This window comes from Micromys minutus (assembly GCF_963924665.1).
Source record: "Micromys minutus genome assembly, chromosome: 10".
In the NCBI taxonomy this organism is placed as follows: domain Eukaryota; kingdom Metazoa; phylum Chordata; class Mammalia; order Rodentia; family Muridae; genus Micromys; species Micromys minutus.
The window spans coordinates 50,714,893-50,740,569 of NC_137979.1; the positions used below are offsets into that span (position 1 = coordinate 50,714,893).

The 25,677-nt window shown below is 40.6% G+C and overlaps 1 protein-coding gene across 3 annotated transcripts in view; it reads right to left on the reverse strand.

The window, feature by feature from the left end:
* The window catches only part of KANSL1 (KAT8 regulatory NSL complex subunit 1), a 103,953-nt gene extending 80,107 nt beyond the window's left edge, over positions 1–23,846 (reverse strand). Inside the window, exon 1 of one of the 3 annotated variants that reach the window (XM_080923683.1) lies at positions 23,733–23,846. The gene's annotated coding sequence lies outside the window, so the exon portion shown is untranslated. Of the gene's footprint in view, positions 1–263; positions 762–23,732 lie in introns of those variants that run through there. The other 2 variants (XM_080923684.1, XM_080923682.1) reach the window with 2 other exon arrangements.
* Positions 23,847–25,677: the final 1,831 nt, after the last annotated feature.

Below are 25,677 nucleotides of genomic sequence, written 5' to 3' on the forward strand. Positions count from 1 at the left end.
ACGCCAAAGGAAAGCCCAGCGAACGAGGCGGCAGCTGGTGGGGAAGGGCCCCCGCACACCCCCGCCCTTGGGGCGACTCCCAGCCCGGACCCGCAGCGGGGAAGCCCGGAGAGGCCATTTAAAGTTCCGGGGATTTTTCTTCCCCTGCCCTGCCTTTCTAGTTACAACTAACAAAGAGAGGGAGAAATGGGAGCCACAGGGAGAGCGAGGAGAAGGAGAAAGGGCAGCGGGAGGAGGAGGAAAGGAGCAGCAGCAGCACCTACCACGTGATGGAGGAGCGTAGCCCGGGCGGATTCGGCCCCACAAAATGGGCGCAGTTTGCAAACAGCCCCCCGGCCTGGGCGCCGAGGACCAGCGGGCGGGGGCGCACGGCGGCGGCTCCGGCCCGGCCCGCCGCTCTCCTCCCCCCCGGCGCCCGGAGCCGCCCTGACTTTCCGGGCGGGGGGGCGAGGCGAAGGGGGAGGGGAAGGCGGCGGCGGGGAGCGGCTGCTTTTTCTTCTCTTTCGGGCCCTTTCTCTGGCCTTCCTCCGTTCCGGCCCGGCCTGGCCACAGCCGGGGACCGCAGCCCCGGCGGGCGGGCGGGGGCAGAGGGTAAAGCTGCCCCCCCCGCCCCGCACAAACAAGCGCCGCCGTCTGCAGCCCGCACCCCGGCCGCCACCCCGGGCGCTTCTTCACGGCCGGGGAGCGCACTTCGGCCGCCCCCCAAGCCGCTGCGGCGAGACGAGTCGGCTTTGCTACGGCGCTTGGTTCTCCCGCCGGCGCGGCGAGCGGTGGCGGTGGCGGCGGCGGCACTGGGAAAATGGCGGCCGAGCTCCTTTTCCCTCCCCCCCTTTAATCTGAAGCGGAGGGAGAATGGAGCGAGCAAGCGAGCGGGCGAGTGCCGGGGACACGGGGAGGAGGGACAGCAGCGCCTCCGCCGGCTGCGGCTGCGGCGGGCCGCTCCGCCCCGGCGCGCCGCCAGGGGGCGCCCGCCTCGCCGCCCCCGCGAGCTGCCAGGAGGCGCGGCCGCCGCCGCCTCAGTCATGGCTCCTCGCCGCGGCCGCTGCTCCTGCGCCTCTGTTTGCGGAAATCGGTACCCGGTGCCTGATACGTGCGGCAGCGACACGAGGCACTGCGGCAAGCGGCGCGGGGCCCACGCTTCGATCGAGGTGAGGCTAACCTGAGGGGCTGACGCCGTCACATTCCCTCGGCTCTGGGGCTGGCGGTGCCGCGCGCCGGTATGAGGGGAGGGCGGACTGGCACAGCAGAGCTAGAGGACGTGAGCGAAGAACTGTTGTGTGCAGCGAATGAAGAAGCTGCTGCGGCCACACTACCCCAGGGCTAACCGTGCTCTAAGACAGGCAGGAAGCTCCAGGAAGCTCCCTGACCAGTGACGCGGTCCCCGCAACCCGCCCTTTGTCCTACACCCTGCTCTTGCACACTGCAGCACACGGCTGGCTGCTAGCCCTAGCGCCACGCTCCGCAGCCGCCAAACCAAAAAAAAAAAAAAAAAAAAAAAAAAAAAAAGCAGACGCCATTGCGCACGCGCGAGGACCGATTCGGGGCTAGCCCGGGCAGCTGGGAGCTAAAGGGGAAGTGATGGCCCACCAGCGCCGGGCCCGCTGGGAACTGTAGTTTTCGCTAAGCCCGCGTCTTGTTTTGGGCTTCTTGATTTGTCAGATCCGCCAAAATAGGGAAAAACGCATTCATTACACAATATTTATGTTTCCTACTAACACCAAATTAAAGTTCACTGCCCCGCTGAAAGTTTAACAGTGGACAACAACAAAAGCAAACCTGTCGTGTTTCTTCTAGCATTGACTTAAAAAGTGGTGGCACCTTATTATTCTTGACTGCTAGTTTGTCAGCACTATATTGATTCCTTTCTCCCAAATAAGGCTTAATGTAAGAGAAAATTTTCTGGGTTTAAAAAGCTTAATATAATGCAAAGTGCCACATTACACAGTAAAATCCACCACCCTTTAAAGCTAATGATGTCAAAAGATTATTAGGACTCGCCAAAATCAAATAGCATAAAACTTGTTCCAACAACTAAATCACCAAGCTCAGCAGATGAGAAGGGTAAAGTCTACCAAAAAAGGAAGACGAAAAATGCTCAATACTTTGTGTGGTTTACCAAAACCAGTATCCGGTGTTATGTGTCACTTCAGCTCCTCAAAAAACACTATTGTTTTCATTAGCCCACAAAGTCTCTAACTCACCAGGTTTCTGCAACATCTGTATCTATATTTCTCTTGAGTTTCCATGTGCATTTTTCAAATTGCAGTCTCAAACATGATCTTGGTTCTCAAATATCAAAGGTAGGAGGCACCATAGAGTCAAATTACACATGAACTGATAGATGTATACATATTTACATATGCATCCAAAAAAGATGAATAGTTTGGGCTTCTTAACTTATAATACAGGTAAGGTTGTGTGTGAATATATATATATATATATATACATATATATATATATATATCCACATAAATAGTAATGCCACAGAGGATGTTTATACATAATTACAGGACAAACAGATGGTGAACTAGATCCCTAATCTGAACATTACAAAATCTAAATGAGCTGAATGAAAATAAAGCAAAGCTTTCTGCAATGAATTCTTAAATATTAGTGAAAGAAACTCTTCATAACATCTTATTACTATCCTAACTCTTAAAATCTTGACTATCTAGCCAGTCATGGTGCATGCCTTTATAATTTCAGCACTAGGAGAGGAAGGAGAACTCTGTGAGTTCAAGGCCAGCCTGTTCTACATACTGAGTTCCATGACAGCTGGGTACAGAGGCTCTGTCCCCCCAAACACAAAACAAAAAACCCACAGCCACCAATAAAAAGCTTCACTACCTAAACACAAGCACATTGGCATATGCATCCAATTCCAGCATTTAAGTGGGGGTGGGGAAAGCAGGACAATCCAGAGTTCCTGAACCTCAGTATAACCACTCCAATATTAAAAAAATACAAAACAACAAAACTAAGTACCAAGTTTATGAACAACTACATTCAAGGTGAGCAATTACAGACAAAAATCTATACACAAGACGGACTTCTCATGTACCCCTGGCTATCCTGGATGGAGCTCTCCCTGTAAACCAGGCTGGGACTAAAGGCATGCACCACTAGATACAAGTCTTTAAAGAAATATATTTCTTTTTAAAAACTTCCTCCAAAGATAGGCTTAGTGACAACTTCTCAAATTCCACCTGTCCTGAGGTTAATGCAGGAAGATCAGGCATTCAAGGTCATCCTTAGCTATACATCAATACATTAGACTTTAAAGACCAGCTAGAGTCATATAAAATCCATATGCTTGCTGGTATACAAGATAGAGGGAAAAGGCAAGACATTGGGAGGTGCTAAAACACAGGAAAAATATTCCCCCAGAGAAACAATGCATGATAAGCCTGATTAAGACATGTACACAAAGCTGAGCATGATGTTGATCCCACCCAGCACCTGGGAGGCAGAGGTGGAGGACGTCTGAGTTTGAAGCCAGCCTGGTCTACAGAGCTTCCAGGACAGCCATGGAAAACAGTCAGGATAGAGAAATCCTGCTTCAAAAAACAAACACAAGCAAACAAAAACTAGGTAGCACATATCTATGATTACTGCATTTGGGTTGTAAAAGCAGGAGGATTACCCCAACAAATTACCAGGCTAGCCTAGTCTACATAGTGAGTTCCAAACCATCGAGTACTACACTGTGAGATCTTGCTTCAAACAAAACAAAAAAATCCACTTTTAGAACTTTTTAGAACAATCATGGTTGATGTGCCCAATATCCAATCTATCCTGGCCAAATATTTTTACTAGTGCTTAGTTAGAACTGAGCATGAGGTAAGAGTGAAAGCTACCAGGAAGAAGCCATTTTAATGATATGGGAAAAACAAAAATTTAGCATGCACCCCCAATGACACTAACAGTTTAAACTATTAAAATATTTTATTTCTTAGAAGCCATCAGCATCAAAGCAGGCAGAACGGATAGCTGGCAAGAGTCTTGGTCCTGATGAGAGTTACATCATTAACAACTAATTCTGACATCTGCATGGCTTCTGCAATTCCAGCTATAAACACAACAACAAAACATTTGATTACTTAAACCAAGTGAAGTTAGGTTTCCCAAACCTTATGGTAGTAACATAAAGATTAATTTCTCTTATTTTCGAATGTGTACTCCATGAGAACCTGTGAACCTGTTTCCAAAAAGGTATAGCCTTCCTTTTATAAACTCCACCTTAAAAAAAAAAAAGGCAATTTTCCTCCTCATACTCTAGCTCCAGAACTACATAAATATATTCTCTCACTGTAGAAATGGTCTAATATTAATAAAGAAAAAAGTTAATTCTAAAGCAACGTCATGAATTAGCTATGTTAGCAAAAACAAAACAAAACAGTAACATTCCAAAGGCTAACTCTAAACATACTTCTAAAACTAGAAATAAACTGGGAATAATTCAAAAGATAGCATTAAAATTCAACCGAAGTCATCACAATAGCACTATAATCTCAGCTATTCAGGAGTCTAATACAGGCATTTAAGGCCAGCCTGGGCCAGAATGGGTGACTCCATCATTGGCAGACTGCTTACCTTACATGCACAAAATCCCAGCCAATTCCTGTCACTACATACACCAGACACAACAGGCCCAAACCTGTAAACCCAACATTTGAGTGGAGGCAGGAGTTATCTTCTACTTAGAGAGTTGAAGGCCAACATGAGATACATGAAATGGTGTTGAAATAAATCAGTAATTTTAATAAGTCAGTTGGCAATTCTAAAACAATAACAAAACATAAAACCTACTGTGACGCTAAAGACAACCTAGGGATTTTGAAGGATTTTGAACAGCTGTTCCTTCCAATGGAGAGGTCCATCATTCCCCAATCCCTTACCCCCACTGTGTGTGTGTGTGTGTGTGTTGGGGAAGCACTATTATACATAGAAATGTATGTGGCCATAAGGACATCAGAGGAAGACCTCAGGTATACGCCTCTATTGCTTTATGCCCCCCTCTTTTTAACAATTTTTCTTTTTTTTTGGGGGGGGGGACCACAGAGGCTGTTATGTTTATTGTACAGACAGTAATAATCCACCAGAGAAGTACTGCCACAAGCAAGCCATCAAAGTACAAGCACAGACTGAGGTTCTACACATGGAACAGAGAATAAAGTCAGAGCGTGCACAAAGGAACTGGGAGAAAGTCGGCTGCAGTTAATCGTCTTTTTAACGATTTTTTCTAAACACTGTTTTTCTGTGTAGCCCTGGCTGTCCTGAAACTCACTCTGTAGACCAGGTAAGCCTCAAACTCCCAAGTGCTGGGATTAAAGGTGTGTGCCACTACTACCCAGTACTTTACACTTATTGAGACAGATCTCTCACTGAACCTGAAGTTCACCCATTTTAGCTAGACTACCTAGCCACCAAACTCCTAGATCTGCCTGTTTTTGACTCCAGACACATAGCACATTGCGTTTATGCAGGTGCTGAGTGTTCAAACTTAAGTCCTTGTGCTTGTTTAATACTACCTACTAAGCTACTCTTCTTTCTGAAGCCATTGATTTGGGGTTCTGTGTATACATAAGAACATACAGTGATAGAATAAGAAATGTGTGCACCTATAATCCCAGCACATGGGAGGCAGAGGCAGGGGGGATCTCTTGAGATCAAAACCAACCTGGTCTACACAGAAAGTTTTAGGACAGCCAAGGCTATATAGAGAAACCTTGTCTCAAACAAACAAACAAAAAGAAGAAGAAAAGAAAAAGAGAAAAACAAAGAGTGTTCCAGGATAATTAGAGGTATTTAATAGGGAGACACTATCTCAAAGGGGTTGGGGGAAGAAGAAAACTTGGTCCACAGTGTTAATTTAAACGAATATTGTAATAAAATAAAAAATACTTTGCTAAAATAAACAAAATTTTGTAGCAATACGCAAAATTGTCATCTTTTCCATTTTTTTTCCAAAAAAAGAGGAGTTTTTGTTTATTTGTATGATTAGTGTTGATTTGTTTTTTGAGACAGGGTCTTTCATGTAGGTCAGGCTAGCCTTGAGCTCATGAATCCCCTGCTTCAGCCTCCCAAATGATAGGATCCCAAGTTTACACTACCCTGCCTGGCAGAGAAGACATCTCTATCAACAAGATTCTAGAGGCACTTGGAGAAAGGGGATAGAGGAGTAACTGGTTCCGACCATTTATAGAAAAGCACACAGAAAAACATACACAAATATAGCCTCTGCTCAGATGACAATACCTGAAGATATCAAAGAAACATTATATTGCTGAGAACATGTAAACATGTCTGAAACTTAGGAAATGCTAAATTTCCTATCTTATCTCTGTCATTCATCTACCAAAAAAAATTCCTAAAATTTCCTCAGCATTTTAAAAATGTTGAGTTAGACTGACAAAATATAGAATTAAGTATTATTTTCAACAATATTCCAAACTAATTGCTGCAATCACACTGACATTAAATCACAAATTTAACAAAATTATTCCAAATGAACAAATTTCAACACATAATAAAAACTGCATAATATCTAATTGAAACTATTTTCTGTGGTAACGAGAGAGGAAAGCCAGGCATGCTGTTATTGTATATATAGTGACAGCTACAGAAGGCTAAGGTGGGAAGATCTCAAATATAGGCCAGCCTCATCCATATAGCCAGAGCCTACTTTAAAAAGAAAAGAGAGGTTATACATGCATGGCTGCAGAGGACCTAGGTTTGATTCACAGCACCCATATAATGCCTCACAATTTTCCATAATACCAGTTGCAGGATCCAACACCCTCTTCAGACCTTTGTAAGGCAACAGGTATGCATACACATATATGCAAACAAAATACACAGTACAAATAAATAAATATAAAATAATTTTTAAAAGAGACAAATAGGAGCTGGAGAGATGGCTCAGTGTTTAAGAGCACTGACTGCTCTTCCAGAGGTCCTGAGTTCAATTCCCAGCAACCACATGGTGGCTCACAACCATTTTTAATGAAATCTGATGCTCCCTTCTGATGTGTCTGAAGACAGCTACAGTGTATACAATAAATAAATAAATCCTTATTATAAAAAAAGAGAGAGAGAGAGACAAATACTTTCCTAGGCCATGAAACTACATATCTGTAATTCTAGTATTGGGGAGAGTAAGACAGAAGAATCATGAGTTTATGGACAGCCTGAATAATACAGTGAATTTTGGGCGAGCCTAGGCACAAACAAAACTGTGCTAAAAGAAAGGGGGTGGGGAGGGAACACCTCACAATTCCTGGAATATCTATGATAGTACTACCAAAATATGACCTTGTCCAGCTGACTATGTAGTCACACTTTTAAGCACTTAGGAGGCAGTAGATAGATCTGTGAGCTGGTCTACATAGCAAGTTCCAGGACAGCCAGGGACACAGCAAGATCCTATTTACAAATAATAATAATAATAATTAAAAAAAATTAAACCTTGTTACTAATGTCTAGATCCACAGAATTAGTATTCTAAGAATACCTGTATTCTTTACTAAAACATTTTGGGGGAGTTACTGAAGATTGAACCCAAAGTCTTAAACATGCTAAATACAGTCAACTAACAATCGTGCTATATATCCCGTCAATGTAACTTTTATTCAACAAATTTAATTGTTGTCTCAGAGCCTTTCTGCTAAATAAGCTCACCCTTTCTAGTTCTTTCTGAACTCCGGATGACTGGTTCAAACTCGGCTGTTCTGGCCAAAAACTGGTTCTCCAAGCTGACTGATTCAAACTCACTTCTCTTATTAGCTTCTGACTGAATTTCTCTGCTTGGCTTCAAACTAATTCTGGCAATCTGTTCTAATCTTCTGGCTCCTTCTCATTCTTTGCTTGTTATGTATTCACCTGTAACCTATCTTTGTAAAACAATCCCAATAAAACTGGCTTTGAACTGAACTCAACCAAACTCAGCTGCTGAACTCATCTGAACTCCATTGCATTGCCTGAACCCAACTAAACTGAACTGAACAGCCCTCAAGTTAGACATAATCTTCAAAACATGGCTTCTCGTACAAGCTTACTTTACCTACATTGTTTGAGATTAAAGATGTGTACTAAGGGCATGTCTACATTCTAGCCAGCTCACACAAACTTAGTTAGGTCTTTGTGTGTTATCCCTAGCCAGAGCAGCCATGTTGCTGGATTAAAATTCCTCTACAAACCCCCATTCTACTTTAAATGTTACTAAAAATAGACAAAATTTTAAAGCTCTATTATTCATTTTTTCATCTATTAACATTTATTAAGCTCCAAGGATAGGGGGACAAGCAGAGGATGACTAGAAGTTACATGGTACATACACACACAAAAGACATTATTATCCGATGGTTTTTTAATTATTTATCGATTTTTATGTTTATGAGCACTCTATCTGCATGTACACCTACATGCCATAAGAGGGCATCATTCCATTATAGATGGTTGTGAGCTGCCACGTGGTTGCTGGGAATTGAAATCAGGATTGGAAGATCTTAACCACTGATCCACCTTGCCAGCCCTTCAATGTTATTTAAGTGTGGGGGGGAGGGGAGTCAAAGCTAATAGCTGCCAAAGTTCAATTAGTACAATTTTAATAGGCTTATGCTTCCAATTTTTTCTTGCAACACCTTTTTCTGAAGACTGTCTAAATCATCACAGGAAGTCTAAAATTAGGTGTTACTTAAAAGCATAAACAATATGAGGTAGCAATTTAAGTACCCCAAATAAAAGGAAAAGTTAAAGGAGCCAAGTAAGCAACAGGGATCTAAAGTGTTAGACTCGTCACCTCTACCGTGAATGTCTCAAAATAAGCAAAAGGTCTCAAAAGGGAAATTTTGTGACCTAATCTAACTGTATTGAATTCTGTTTTCTTTATTCTCCAGTCTTTGCTGTTGCCCTAGGAGACATTTCTAGTTTCTTTTTCATTCTGTAACAGACTTTTAAACATTAGTTATACCTTTAACTATTTTATCTTCATTAAGTAACTAGGCAATTAGACACATCTCATTATTACTCTGATGCTAAATACCTCATGATAAAACTATACAGATCAATATTCTCTGATATAGTTATAAAAATCCTCAATAAAGCAAAAATGAATCCAGAAACATACAAAAACAGATTACAGTTGCTAAATGTTTTATTCCAGGTTAGTTTAACAGCTGAAAGTCTGTTGTTATACACAATATTATTAGAGAAGAAAACCACAGGGCCAGAGGGGGAAATATGGCTTAGTAGTTAAGAGCACTGGCACATGGAGGATAAAAATCGTCTACAACTCCAGTTCTAGGTGACCCAACGCCCTCTTTTGGTCTCCCTGAGCACTGCATACATGAAAATACATGATATGAGAAGCTGGAGAGATGGCTCAGTGCTTAATTCCCAGCAACCACATGGTGGCTCATTTCCATCTGTAATGGAATCTTATGTCCTCTTCTGGTGTGTCTGAAGACAGCTACAGTGTACTCATATACACAAAATAAATAAATCTTAAAAAAAAAAAAAAGAAAAAAGACTGTTCTCTAAGATCAAAAATGAAAACAAGGATGTTAGCAGAGCACACCTTTGATCCCAGCACTTGGGAGGCAGAGGCAGTTAGATCTCTGCAGAGATTGAGGACAACCTGGTTTAAAAGGAGTTCCAGGACAGCCAAGCTACACGGAGAAACCCTATGAATGAATGAATGAATGAATGAATGAATGACCAAAACAAGCATGTACACTATCACCACTTATAGTCAACACTGTACTAAAGGTTCTAGCCTGTGTGACTAGTAAGAAAAAAATAAAAATATCTGATAGAAAAAGGAAAAAATAATACTTTTATTTGCAGAGTCTATAATCTTATATATAGAAAATACTAAATAGAGCTGGGTGTGGTACATGCCTGTAATCCCAACATTTGAGAGGTGGAAGCAAGAGGATAAGGAATTCAAGGCCTGCCTTACTACTATATAGCAAGTCTGAGTCTAGCTCAGAAATGTGGGAGAGACCCCATCTGGAAAAAAAAAACCAAAAAACAAAAAAAAAACAAATATCAGAAAACACTAAGGGAATCACAATGTATTAGCACCAGTAAATTCTATAAGAGTATGTCAGATCAATATACTAATAGTAATATTTCCACTGGGAAGGTAGTTCAGTGGTTAAAGTGCTTGCTATGCAAGAATGAAAAACATTCAGAACCCTCAAATATGGGGTGGGCATAGCAGTCCACCTGTATGTTCAATTTCAGAAGTGGGTCCCTAGAACATGACCTCTTATCTCTGTGCGCATACATGTGGTTCACAGACACACATGTAGGCAAGACACTCACATACATAAAATACTTTAAAAATTAAATTTGTTGCCAGATGTAACAATGTACACCTTTAATCCCAGAAGAGGTAGGGGGATCTCAGAATTTGAGGCTAACCTGATTTACAGAGTAAGTTCCAGAACAGCCAGAATTACAAATGAAAAGCCTATCTCAAAAAAGTCAGTAAGTAAATAAATAGATAAATGTGTCTTAAATAAAGCTAAAATAGTATTTAATTTGTAAAAAGTTCAATTTGCATAACAATGTACCATCTGTGAAATGTCAGAAGGTAAACCTTACTTCTGCCCTTTACTTCTAGAGAAGTTACTTAAACACACTAATCTACCTTCATGTCATACTTGCAACTTCACTGTCAGTAGTGCATGTATGGGAAACTTAGATTTCCTTCCAATTTAAGCTACTCTAAATTACTCTTAAGAGAATAAAATAAGAAGACCAGCATGTCACAAATATCATCAGTCATCTACCAGAATAATAACTTCTAAGAGTTTAGAACACAGTTTAATGAGTTAGAGTTTAAAGAACACAAAATCCTATTACTGGAAGAATTATCTTCAAGGAGTTAGTACTGAAATGTACTATTATTTTAAAAGCTCAAATAAAAGCAACAATGTTATACACTGCCTAGCAAAGACTACTGTGATAGATAGTTGACAAAGCATTTACTCCAAGAGAAAGTATTGAGCATTCTTGTTACCAAAACTATCCATAGCATAAAGATGTTCTCACTCTCAAGTATGAGCACCTAGTAAAGTGTGTTCTAAAGAAGAGAATATGACCATCAGTCAGCTCACTTCCAATTCATTCTAATCATTTTATCTTTGTCATCTATAAATCAGTAGTGCTTGTTCTACATATAGTCTGACATAATTATGATTAGGACAGTCACTGGAGTCTAACAGATCACTGGACTAAGGTAATGCTGAAATATACTTTAAGTCATATATCTATACCTGAAATAGCCATGTAATTTTTTTTTATTCTCTAAATGTCCTCCTTTATGAGATGAAAACTTGTATTAGTTTGAATCAAGGGTTTTTTTTTTCCCTCCTTTCTTTCTTTCGTTTGTATGAATTATTTGCCTGCATGGATATATGTGCTCTGAATGCATGCCTGGTGCTTGCTGAGGTCATAAAAGGAACTGTATCCCCTAGGACTAGATTTACAGATGGCTATGAGCCATCTACAGTTGCAAGGAATCAAACTTTAGTCCTCTGCAAGAGCAACAAAAGCCTCAAGTCAAGGTTAATTTAACACTAAAGTTCAATGATTTTGAAACATAGAAAGTATAATGATAATGATAATGACGTGAGGTTCAATATTCCACATGTCTAACAGCACAAAATTTTGGAAAAATTATATAAAATGTAAATAATAAACACTTGTTTTCTCCAAAAAATATTAGGGTAGCCCCCTCAGATAGACAGACAAGCAGGACCTTTGAATTACAATCAGAAGTTAAAGTGTATGGGCTGGGCTCAGTAGTTAAAGCACTCAATATGCAATTATGGAGACCAAAGTCATAGTTCCCAGAGTCAGGCACAGTGCACTGGATCTATAACACCAGCACTTCTTCTGTGAAATGGGAGGCAGAGACAGGAGACAAGTATATACAGTGGAGAACCACCACAAAAAAAAAAAAAAAAAAAAAAAAAAAAGCAAGAGAAAGACCCTGTCTCAAGCATGGCAGAAGGCACAAAGACTGATATCTAAAGTTGTCCTTTGCCTTTCATATGCCTAATGGAATGTGCACACCCTTGTTCACATAATCATATATTCACCTGTGCTCAAGCACACACAAAAATATTGACATATATCACCACTAGAAATATAAATAAAGACATAATAATCTCCATAATTATCAGTTAATTATATACATGGAAAACAATTTAAAATTGCCACCCAATTTGAGAAAACATTTAATCCTCAATCTAGACTTTAGTTATATATAAAATTATGCTTTTTTACTTAAATAGATGTGCACTATAAAGCAGAGATGGACTTTAAAATACTTTGCTGGGGCTGGAGAGATGGCTCAGAGGTTAAGAGCACTGACTGCTCTTCCAGAGGTCCTGAGTTCAACTCCCAGAAACCACATGGTGGCTCACAACCATCTGTAATAAGATCTGTAATGCCCTCTTCTGGTGTGTCTGAAGACAGTTATAGTGTACTTATATATAATAAATAAGTAAATCTTTAAAAAAATATTTTACTGAGAACAAAAGATAACAAAATTTAAGTTCTCAACCAAAAAAAATCTTAAATTGCTAAGTAGCTTCGTAAGGGATAAGAGAGTAGAGAAAAACTACTTTTCACAAAATAGAAAAAAATTACAAATAAGAAAAAGCAGAATGTAAAGGAAAGCTGTCCAGGAGGCCTGAGACAGACTCAGTAAAACCTAACAGCTAAGCCTCAGCTTCTCATTCCCACCATTCAGAAGATTGCTAAGCAATCAAAGTTGACCTAGGAGGGATACAAACTGAGTTCCAGAACAGCCGGGATTCAAGACCCTGTCTTTAAAAAAAAAAAAAAAAAAAATGTTTACAAAAAAAAAAAAATGACAGAAGGGTCACTTGGTAAGTGGATTTAATAATTATTAACAGTGATCAAACTAAAACCGCTAACATGCAACTTTTATTTACTTCAATAATTACTGGGGAAGATATATGGGAGGAAAACTATTTCTAAATTATTTTTAAAGCATATAAATCACTGACAGTGAACCAAATTCATCATTAAATATACCAAATGTCAAATGTCATACTAAACTAATATACCAAATGTCAAACAGACATTTAAAGTATCAATTATAAGACTGCTCAGGAAAACATACTAGCTGATTGTTGTTAGAGGCTGGTTCTAATGTTTTGATTCAATCAGGAATCTGCGTATCCAAATGCTAAAGGTCCTTGTCTCCAATTGGTTTTTGGTCAATCAATAAAGATGCCAGTAGCCAATAGCAGCGCAAAAGGAGACAGGGCTGGACCCTTAAGTTATGTGGGTGAGGATGCAGGTGAGGAGGAAATAGGATTGCCAGGATTCGCAAGACAGTTCAGTTTTAGAACTGCAGGAAAGAGAGCCACCAGACCATGTAATAATTCCAGTAAATGGCCGCTGGCCACCTCCCTAATTGGGCCTAGGGTAGCAGGCAGAGGATAAGAAGTGCATGACCATTAAGCTAGACAGCCTATTAAAAATAAGATAATATGTGTGTGTCTTTTATTTGAGAATCCAAAGATTCCCTGGGCAGGTGGCTGAAGTGTGACCCACATTATAAAGCAGAATAGCTAAAAACTCACTGCAACACATGGTCATATGGGAGAATGACCTTCTGTAAGTATCAGTTGAACAGAACTGGAATCTGTTTGCTTTAGCATCATTTACCCAATCCCTCTTTCAAGTCCACATATGTAGCTACTCAAAATACTTACTAAGCAAAAATGTCAATATAAACTTCTATCTACTCAAGAAACAGCAACTTCTTACAGAGATATGATCAGAGACATTAGCATGAATATTATATGAGATGGAATTGGAGACATATTAGCAAGAAAAAGACCCTGTGTTCAAAAAAGAAGAAATCACATACCAGCCTACTCAGATTCTCTGAGAAGTATGCAAATACTATCTAAGTGAGCGTCTATGAAAACTCTGGCCAGCACAGTAGCACACACCCTTTAATCCCAGCATTCCGGAGGAAGAAGCAGGCAGATCTCTATAAATTGGAGGCCAACCTGGTTTCTAAGAGTGAGATCTAGCATAGCCAAGAGTACACACAAAGAAACCTTGTCTTAGGATAGGGGGTGGAGGAATGGGGGGGTGGGAAGTAGAGGAGGAGGAGCAAGAGGAGAAGGACCTTAAAAGAAGAGGAAGAAATAAATAAATAAATATATGAAATTTGTGTTGCAGATGAAAGTATGATCTTCTTCACAAATATAAAACCACACTAGCTGGAAAGGATTTTTAAGTATATGGAATGAGAAATATTTTCAAAACCTAGGCTTTCAGCGGATTGAATATTTCAGCAAAGATGAACACTGCCTAAATATTGCAGTTGTAGCAGCTAAAGGGAGACTAGCCTGCTCCGGGCAGCTCCTGTGCAGACAAAATTGGGAAATTCCAGAGTGACACATCTGAAATCAAGCTTTCTAAAAATGACAGCTAACTAACAACTCTACCCTTACTCTACTCTCATCTAAGAGCCTACTGAGGAAAAGCACACTAAATATCAGACAGAAAATAACAAGTATGCCAATATAGTTATAGAATACAAATTTAAGCTGTATTTAAAGGATTTGTGTCTTCCAATCAAAAAGCTATTTTTGAACAATTATAGAATAATTTTTACATTCTATGACATGTCCTATGCAGAAAGAGAGGAGAAAAAAAACATTTTTTAATAATTCTATTCACAACAAAGAAAATACCACAAACAGAACCAATTTTCCTAGTCTACACAGTTTAGCTATATCTAAAACACAGTCTCAGGTTTTAATGATTTTTTTGGAGGGTGCATATTTTGAGAGAGTTGATTTATAGCCTAGGTTGCCCTTCAATTCACTATGAACCCTGGCTGGCCTCGAACTCACAGTGATCCTTCTGCCTCAATCTTCCAAGTGCTAGTATTTACAAGCATGTACTACTACCCATGCAGTGAAAAAAATAGAAAAAAAGAAATAAAAAAGGAATAAAACAATAAAAGCTGTAGGCCAGCAAGCCTAGCAGGTAAAGGCCCTGACTGCCAAGCCTTATTAACTTAGCTCAATTCCCAGAACCCACATGGTGGAAAAAGAGAACTGACTCATGCAAGTTGGTTTTTGATCTCCAAACAAGTTCCATGTATAAACATGGACGTGTAGCCTGGATTACATAAGATCCCATCCCAAAAATCAAATAAGTAAGTAAATACCAAGTGTAGTAGTATATCTCTGTAATCCCAGCATTTGAAAGGCTGTAATACCAAGACCCTGACTCAAAAAAAAAAAGATTATAAGGGAAAAGAGAAGGTAGTTCTAGGTGATTATCATAATTTCAAGAGGGGAAATCAACTTGTCAAAGACCCAGAGAAGATCAAAGGCATGAAAATGCTGAAACAGGTTTCATTGAAGATTAAATTTAAAAACTATACATTGTCAACTGGGAAAACATGAAAGCCAAGGGACGATATGATTTATTTTTAAAAAAACAAAAAAAATCCAATATGGTAAATTCTAATCCACCAAATCTTAATACAACATATTAATCACTTAAGTTCAAAAGTTAATATATGTCTTTCTACAAAACCAAACAAAAAAATAAGCCAGGTGATGGCTAGGCAGGCCTTTTGTCCTAGAGGAGGGTTGGGAAGAGTTACACAGCCAGGGAGAGATGCACAAAAAAAAAACCCTATTCAAAAAGCAACAACAAAAAAAAGACATAAAAGAACTCTGTGAAATGGATTATCACCAAAAAGTATGTGATGTCAAAAACAGATTTCAGAGTGCTTATATCTATTGATAAATTCAGCCTGGGTCCTACAGGGTAGAAATAATTTCTAGAAGCCCTAAGTTTTTAAGGTCAACAAAACAAAACCTTACCCCAAACATTCATTAATGCCAATCCAGACAGATGGATGGCCAACTCAATGAAGCTTTGAGTTATTATATGGCAATTGGTTGTCAGAAAAGTGGTTCTCCCTTTTCCAAAAGCAAGTAAGTTGACAACGTTCCTTCCATTCTTTCTCCCCATCTTTATATGTTGTTTTAGTTAGGGTTTTACTGCTGTGAACACACCATGACCAAAACATGTCTTAAAAGGACAACATTTAACTGGAACTGGTTTACAAGTTCAGAGGGTCATTCCCTTATCATTAAGGTAAGAACATGGCAGCATCTAGGCCTAAGCTTGGCTGTCCTGAAAGTTACTCTGTAGATTGACCTTGAACTCAGATCTGAAGGCTCTGTCTCCAGAATGCTGGGGTTAAAGGCATATACCACCTCCCTAAATTTGAGCTTTAATTTACCTTGCTCTGTCCCAAGCTAGCCTAGAACTCAGAGATCCTGCTCGCCTCAGTCTCCTGGGATTAAAGGTGTGTAATATCTTGCCTGGGCCTAAGCTTTCCATGGCCATTGTTCCTCAAGATCTGAATCACAAGCACGCCCTCCATTTCTGGATTGTAGTTCATTCCAGATTAAAAATCCAAAAACTATTCCTTGTTTAACTGCAAATGCAATCAGTAAATTTAGCTGGGTAAGATCTTGCTCTGAAATCAACACTCCATTAATCTCTTAATCTCTTTGAACACAGGATTCTATGTAACTTCTTGGTGCCCCTTTAATACTTGAACCATATATTTTATATTTTTTCATTTTTCATTAAAATGTTCTTCATAAAAGTGAACTTTCTCCTAACCACACAAAAGAATTTATGCCAGGCAGTTTTGAGACTTCCTTTTTTAAAGCAATTAATCTAAATCTCTTTACCTTAGCCTTAGGCAGACTCTTCAGACAATAGAAAAAAGCTGCCATTCTTTACCAAACATCACAAAAGTCTTTTACATCACATACTGAAGTTCTCCACTGAAACCTCTTGAGCCAGGTCTGCACAGTTCAAATCACTCTTAGCAACAAAGTCTTCCATATTCCTAAAAGGATGGCCCATTAAGCCACACTTAAAGCATTCCACTGCTTACCAAATCCAAAGTCCCAAAATCCACATTCTTCCAAACTAAAGCATAGTTAGGCCTATTACAGTAATACCCTAGTCCCTGGTACCAACTTCTGTCTTAGTCAATGTTCTATTGCTGTGAAGAAACACCATGATTAAGACAACTCTTATAAGAACAACACTTAATTAGGGCTTGCTTATATGTATGTTATTATAAAGGCAGTAGCAAGGCAGCATCCTGGTAGGCATAGTGCAGGAAGAACTGAGAAGTCTACATCTTCATTTGAAGGCCAATAGAAGAAAACTATCTTCCAGGCAGCTAGGATAAGGGTCTTAAAAGCCCAAGCAAACGTGAGGACACACCCTACTCCAACAACGCTATACATCTCCTAATAGTGCCACTCCCTGGGCCAAGTATATACAAACCATCTATTTCATACTTAAGATCTTTTATGTAGCTCTAAAATTCTCAAGCTCTGGAATCCTGAAATTTTCAAGACATTTTAAAATAATCCTCCAAAATGCAGACATGAAAGTGACAGCTGTGACCCCATCACCTGGGGGGCAAAGTAAACACATCAAGCCCTACTTAGTTTATTCAGAGTTTCAGGCAGTGAGAAATTGTCTCAAGAAAAAAAAAATCAAAACAATATTCAAGGGCTAGAGAGATGTCTTAGCAGTTAAGAGCACTTGTTTCTATGCTCACAGGGGACCCAGCACCCACATGGTAGCCCACAACTATCTGTATCTGTAGTTTCTGTGGATACAACACCTTCTGCTGACTTCTGGGGCACTCAGTGTGGTGGTCATATATATATAATGCAGGCAAAAAAAAAAAAAAAAATCATACTCAAGTAAAATAAACACACCTAAAAATTACTTTAATCTTCAAAAAACTGTATTTTAGTCAGGCCAGTTAACTCGTCGTGCCTTCAATTTCAAGCACTCAGGAGGTAGAGACAGATAGATCTCTGTGAATTCCAAAATAGCAAGGGTTACATAGTAAGACTGTAATTCTAGTTAACTTCAGCAACAAGTGGTGGAGCATGTCTTTAATCTCAGGACTTGGAAGGCAAAGGCAAACACATCTCTGTGAATTCAAGGCCAGTATATAGTCAACACAGAATTCCATGCCCACCATAGCCACATAGTGAGACCCCCACCCAAAAATAAATAGAATAGAGGAATGGCTAATCAGTTAACAGTGTTTGCTGCTCTTCTAAAGGACCTAAGCTCAGTTTTTTTTTTTAAAGATTTATTTATTCATTATAAGTACATTGTAGCTGTCTTCAGACACACACCAGAAGAGCGCATCAGATCCCATTACAGATGGTTGTGAGCAACCATGTGGTTGCTGGGAATCGAACTCAGGACCTCTGGAAGAGTAGTCAGTGCTCTTAGCCACTGAGCTATCTCTCCAGCCCCCAAGCTCAGTTCTAAGCATCCTTTTCAGGTGGCTTACAACCACCTATAACTCCAGTTCCAGGGGATTCAATGTTCTCTTCTGCCCTTCTTGGGCACTGCATATGTATGACATATATAAATAAATCTTTAAAAGTAAATAAATATCCCTATATTCAATTCACAGCACCAAAGAGCTACAATGGTACCATAGTTCTGTAGCCTGAGTTTTTTTACTACCCATGTATTTAAGACATTAAAAATATTTACCCTTGCCAGGTTGTAGTGGCACACCTCAAGACCAGCACAGGAATGGGGTAAGGATGGGAGATAGACCTATGACAGTTTAAGGCCAGCCTATGACAGTTTATTTGCCAATCTAAGAAGTGAAATCATTTACTTTGCATACCTTTGATTAGTTATCGGAATAAAAATGTTTTTCATGCTTCTTGGTGGTTTATAATTTCTTTTTTTTTTTTTAATCTTTTTTAAGACTTGTTTATTACATATATATGAGTATACTGTAGCTGTCTTCAGACACACCAGAAGAGGGCATCAGATCCCATTACAGATGGTTGTGAGCCACCATGTGGTTGCTGGGAATTGAACTCAGGACCTCTGGAAGAGCTGCCAGTGCTCTTAATCACTGAGCCATCTCTCCAGCCCGGTTTATAATTTCTTTTCGTGAACTTTCATTGTGGTTTTTTTTTTTTTTTTTTTTTTGTCAATAAAGCTTTTTTCTCTTTTTAAAAAAAATTATTTTTAATTTAATTTTTATTGGATATTCTCTTTATTTACATTTCAAATGTTATCCCCTTTCCCTGACTCCTATCCCCCGACCCCTCCACTTGCTTCCATGAAGGTGTTCCCTCTCCCAATCACCCTCTCCACCTCAGTGCCTTGGCATTCCCCTACATCGGGGAAATGCACCTTCACTGGACCAAAGGCCTCTTCTCCTATTGATGTGAGACAATGCTATCCTCTACTACATATGCAACTGAAGGCATGGGTCTCTCCATTCTCTCCAGCCCAGCTTTTTTCTCTTGATGAACTTAAAAAAAAATCAGTTGTGATAAAGTCACATAAGTAACTTTAGCTCCCCCTGCTGGCCAAATGTAACCATGATCAAGAGGTAAGTAAACTGGATACAACTATTGCTACAAACATCATATACAGAGTGGTAAGAGGAAGTTCTTTGTTTCTAAACTTAGACTTAACATGTTCTAGAGAAAAGAGAAGGGCAAAAATCACTCATTACTATATAAGAACTGTAGCAGTTCCCTAATAAATACATTGCTTGGCTGGTATATTACAGGTCCACATAATTAATTTCTCTATATTTTAATAATATGGATACATTCTGGTTACCTTTTGAAATTGACTGAATTGTCATCAAAAGCAAATATAAGGAAGAGGCTGGGATATAGCTCAGTGACAGAGTGTATGCCAGCATAGTGAGGTCAGAGGTTCAATAGGGGAGAAAAATATGAAAGGAGAAGGGTGAAGTGCTTCCCTAATACAAATTAGGTCCTAGGCTTGGACCCAGCACCACAAGAATGTAATATAATTACTGCCTCCCTCATTCCAAAGCTGCCTGCACTTACCAAACCAGACTCAGTTTACTTTTAAAGAGTAAGCAAGTAGCTATAATAATTCAGCTTTCCACTGATACTCTCCTAAAATGTATATTTCATTGTGTTTTGGGAGACTGAAGTGGGAGGATCACCACAAATTTAGGGACCAACATGAGCTACAGAGTGAAACCCAAACTAACACTGGGCTACAGAGAAAGATTCTCAAAAACTATAAGAAAGTAAGTCCCAAGTCTGGCAATGTCCTTGGACAATCTAGTCCAAACAAATTCCAAATACTAAGTATAAAAAATGAAAATTTAAAAAATATAAATAAATAAAATATAAAAAATAAGAGACAGCCTTTGAACTCAAAGAAATTAGGGGCTACACAAAGGGCAAGAGAAGCAAACTAGTGGCCACTCACTATTAGATGTCCTAGGCATGAATGAACACTCACAGCAAGCACTACAGGTGCTGCACACACTGAGGACCGGAAGCCCACAGGAGACATTCAGCGGTAGTTTCTGTTGTTGTTAATATTATGGTGATAACTGTCACTAAGAAATAGTAGATAGCTAGAGAGATGGCTCAGTGGTTAAGAGCAATTCTTGTTTTTCCAGAAGATCCATTTAGTTAGCACCATTGTACATCTCACAGAGCTCCCAGCTCTTCAAAGGACCTGATGCCTTCTTCTGACCTCTATTCACACACAAACATTACAAACAAAGGGAAGAGGAATAAGTCCCCAGATGATAGCAAAAACTCTTTTAAAAGGTAAGCATCTGTGTAAAGACTCAGGACAGGTATAGAGCACACAAGAGAAACTGCTAACATATCACATTGCACTGCTGAGTTTGAACGACTGAAGCCAGGCTGTCAGAGATAAAGCAACTAAAATGTGCCTCAAAAGCTCAAAGAGCCATAGTAGGGGGGGAAAAAAGAGGATATAATCATTCAATAAGATCTACATTTACAAGAAGCTTGGAAGATAGAAGGTAAAGAGAATGATGTGATTTAAATACCATGAAGGCAAAAAGGTGATACTCTGAACTCAGAAGGGAGAAGCAAAAATGACAGGAAAGCATTTATAAAGGTAGTAATCTGGAAAGATGGCTCAACAGGTAAAGGTGTCTGCTTCGAAGGCTGACAATCTGAGTTCAATCATGGGGACCCACATGATGGAAGTAGAAAACTGATCTGATCCTTAAAAGTTGTCCTCTGACCTCCCTATGTGCACTGTGGCAGATGTGCACATACACACACATACATAATTAGCAACTTAAAATGAGTAATTCAAACATAATCCTGATGCTTAAAAAATAAAGTAGTGGTTAAGATGGCACAAGAAACTCTGGAGGCCTTCTAAACCCCTGACCTGAATGACTGAATGGATAATGGTACAATCATCAGGGTACGAAGATAGGAGGAGGTTAGACTTGTTAAGTAATGAGCCCACTTTGTTCCAGTATGTCATAATGGTATCTAATACATTACACACTGATTTTTTAAAATTAAAATACAAAGAGATACCTAATGAGAAATATCAAAGAAGTAACTGGAGATTACTGAGATTGAAGATTCTAGTCAGAGCTGGAAAACACACATTTTCAAATCATCAGCATATAGACAGTAAGTGATTTTCAACTTACTACAAACTGGAGTTCCTACACAGAATGAGAAAAAAGGATCAAGGCAAGGCAGATGACTTTTAGGAGCAAAAGAAGGAAAGCATCTACAAAGACAACTGCAAAAGACTATTGAGAAATGGGCCCGATAACTGGATCAGCCATGACCACATTATAATTGTATTACATAGCAGACATTCATTTTGTTAGTTGCCCTTGTTGACCTGTAACTACATAGACCAGACTGGCCTTAAATTCACAAAGTGTTGGTATTAAAGGTGTACGCTACCACACCTAGCATAAGCAAAGTTTATTAGTGCTTGGTCCTACAGTTACAAAGCACTAATAGTTAAAAAGGTAACATCAATAAACTGAAACCACTGGCCAAGAATGCTAGTAATCTCACTGCTCAAGAGAATCACCATGAGTTCAAAACCAGTCTTGTCTACCTAGTGAGTTCCAAGCAGCCAAGGTTACATGCCAGAAACCTGTGGACGGGGTGGGGGCAACCCTCAGGACTAGCATGTAGCTAGCTCAGTTGGAAAGATGCTGCCTAGGGTGCAGGATACACTGAGTTGGGCTCACTAGCACAATATTAATAATCAGGCATGGTATGGTAGCTCATACCTATTTATATCATTCCAGCATTCAGGAGGCTGAGGTAGGGAGTGTTAAAGGTCATACTCAGCTATATCATAAGTTTGAAGCCAGCTTGAGCCTGTCTTCCCCCACCCCTAAAAAAAAAAAAAAATCCAGGGGCTGGAGAGATGGCTCAGTGGTTAAGAACTCTGGCTCCTCTTCCAGAGGTCCTCAGTACAATTCCCAGCAATCACATGGTGGCTCACAACCATCTATAATGAGATCTGGTGCCCTCTTCTGGTGTGCAGGCATACCATACAGACAGAACACTGTATACATAATATACATATAATAAATACATAAATTTAAAAAAAAAAAAGAAGTGGAAACACAATTATACAAGGTCCTCCAGTTCTTCAGAACTTCTGGCTGTGTTTCTCCACTCAACCCTTCCAACTGTACTATGGGGGAAAGGTTGGAGGGAAAAAAGTGTCACTTTGGATCCCTTCATATTAATATAAGCACCCATTACCCAACAACAGCAGCCAGAACATAATTAAGATAAGATTCCATCTGCATTACCTAAAGATTTCCCAAAAGTCTAAATATTTAGGTTACACAGACTGCACTATTCTGGTTCACTATGCTGGAATCACCACAACACAATCTTAGCTAAACCATTATCCAACCATCAAGAGACTTCACTACTGATAATCATGTCTTGGTCCGTCCCCTCTTCTCACTTTTCACAGCTTTGTTCTTTGCTCAGTCCTACTAGAGAGTTCTTTAGCTATCTCTTACTAAAGAGCCACAGGAGACTTAAAGAACAGCTATCATTTTTTTATCAAATGGTCACATATCTACATTGCCCAAATGAGGCGCACTCTGAAAGGAAAGGGCACAGTGGCCACGTGTTGAAAAAAAACTAGTGTAAGGACTCACACATTGGCCTGGGGAACACTTGAAGAAGTGTACATATAAACCTTAGTATACTGTATGATACATCAGTAAACAAATGGTTAATGACACATCTTTTGTAACACATGAATCAGCTACTGATTTGCAAAAGTGGGACACACCCAAGTTCATATGACTGACTCTGAAGTACCTGTTTGAAAATGGACCTCAAAGTCTGAATTGCCAACACTTCTACCAGGTTTGGAACAGAATTTTACAAGTCTGTAAGCTATAATAAAGTAAAAAGTTGAACTCATCCTTATAATGAGAGCTAATTTAAGAACTTCATTAATTTCCAAATAGCAACAATCAAGAACAACAATAACACAAAGCCTAAGAAGCTAATAGTTCTGAGGATGAGTATCCTGAAGAGTAGCAAATTCAAGAACATTCTAGATAGATCTATACATAGTAGCAAACACCTATAATACTAGCATCTGGAACTTTGAGACAGCAAATTCCTGACATTAAGGCCATACTCAGCAACCTAAAAAGTTCCAGGGCAGCTTGGACTCTGAAGCCCTGACTCAAAACACAGTAAGGGAGCAAATATTCTTAATTTTAAAATACATTGATGAAATAACAAAAATAAAAATAACAAAAAGCAAATATATCTTACCTTAAGAGGCATCCAAATAGCATACATAGTGTCAGGAATAGTTCAGACAACTCAGAAATAAGCAAGAAGAGACTAATTCCCCAGTTACCACGGATAAGGAATTAGGGAGATCTGAAAAGGAAGAGTTTTTTACTTAGATGGAAAAGTAGTATAGAATATGTAAACAGCTATTCAATCTGGGAAAAATGTACAAGTGCTGGGCATGCACTTTAATCCTAGCACTCAGAGAAGGCTGAAGCAGGCTGTTATCTATGATTCAACACCAGCCTGGGATACAGAGTGAGCTCTGGGGCCAGGTAAGAGCTACTTAATGAGATGGTCTCAAACTCCTCTCCCCATGTGCCCCCCAAAAAGGTACAATATAAATTCCCTTTGTAAAGGGTGTATGTATATCTCTATATGTGTAGAAATGTATTTCATATCAAAGAAAAACACAAATCTTAAATAACTGAACATTACTTATCAAAGATTCAGAAAACTAAAATCCCAGAGGAAAAAAGTTATTGCTACCAGAGTATTTATTTCATAAACACTGCTAAAAATGACTTCTTAACTATCTAAAAAGATGTACGACTATTTCACTTAGTAAACTAAAGAACCTCTCTGACAATTTTGCATGTTTTAACTTTTCTTAAAATTGTTTCAGAGTTGGTACTACATTTAAAAAAAAAAAAAAAAACTATTCTTCACTGAAGTACTACAAGCAAAAACAAAAGACCCTTCTTTGCCAGAGATTTTTAAAAGCAGACCAGAGGAAATCAATTTTGAAGCTGGAGGGTGTTAAGTTTGCAGGGACCCAGAGGATGGACTAAAAAGTGACCCCTTGTAGGGTCTTATGTCCTAGGCCTGAATGAAAATTCCAGCTTAACCAGTTACTGCTTCAGTTAAAATGGAGGCTTGCCCGTGTAGGAACACAAAAATAACACACTCACCTCTTTAAAAATAATTTCTTAAAATCAGAGTCGATGTCCCCGTTTTAAAAATAAAGCTCTAGAGTGGGTCTGCTGTCTCCACGTTTGTCACTTCGGTTAGGGACACTTGGCATCACTTTGCCTAGCTCTCATTGGATTTTGGGGGGTGGGGACGGGAGGAGTTTGACTTTTGACCCGACTCTCAGGCGAGCCTGGACGCCCCTCGACCCCACCCCGCGACGCGACCCCCAGCTCTACAGGACCGTGGGACCGAGATCCCAGCGAGCTCAAGTGCGCGCCCCTCCCCCGCCTCGGACCCTCGTCCGGGAGCCTCTCCCATCCCCCGCGGCCCACGACTCCTCCGGCCCGGTCCCCATTGTTAGGAGGGGGGCGGCCGTGGCCGGGGCTCGCGGCCCGGAGCCCGTGGCCGTTGACCGACTCGCCTCAGGAGGGGGCGGCCCGCAGGATGCCGCTTCCCGTCCTGACCGCCACGGTCCGTCCCACCTCGCTCGGCCTGGCGCCCCGGGCTCTGCTCCGCGCCCCCCCCCCCAGGCCCTGTGGCCACTCGTCGCCCGGCACGCCGCGGCCCACGGCCTGAGGCCGAGGCCTTGAGGGTGGGCGCCGGCCGAGGGTCCCCGCGCCCCACACAAGCGTCCCCGCGTCCTCAGACCGGCCGCCTTCAGGGCCCTCGGCGGCGCCCGCTCACGCGACCCCTCAACCTCCCGCCGCCCCGCGGCGGCGCCCCCCACGGCGTCCTCGGGCCGAAACGCGCCACTCTGCGCCACCATCACCCCGACCCGCCGCGCCCCCACCCCCCGGGGCAGCAGTGCCAACGGCAGCTCCCCCGGCCCCAGACCTACCTGCACGGCTCAACCAAGCCTAGAGTGAGGGGCGGGCAAGCTTCCGCCCTCCTCTGTCTCCCATTGGCCCGCCGAGGGCAATTCGCGAGCGCTATTGGCTAAGAGTGGACGTCCGTCAGAGCTATGGGGCGGGATGGGGGGGAGAGAGATGCTGGTGCCTCGGCGTCTCTGTCT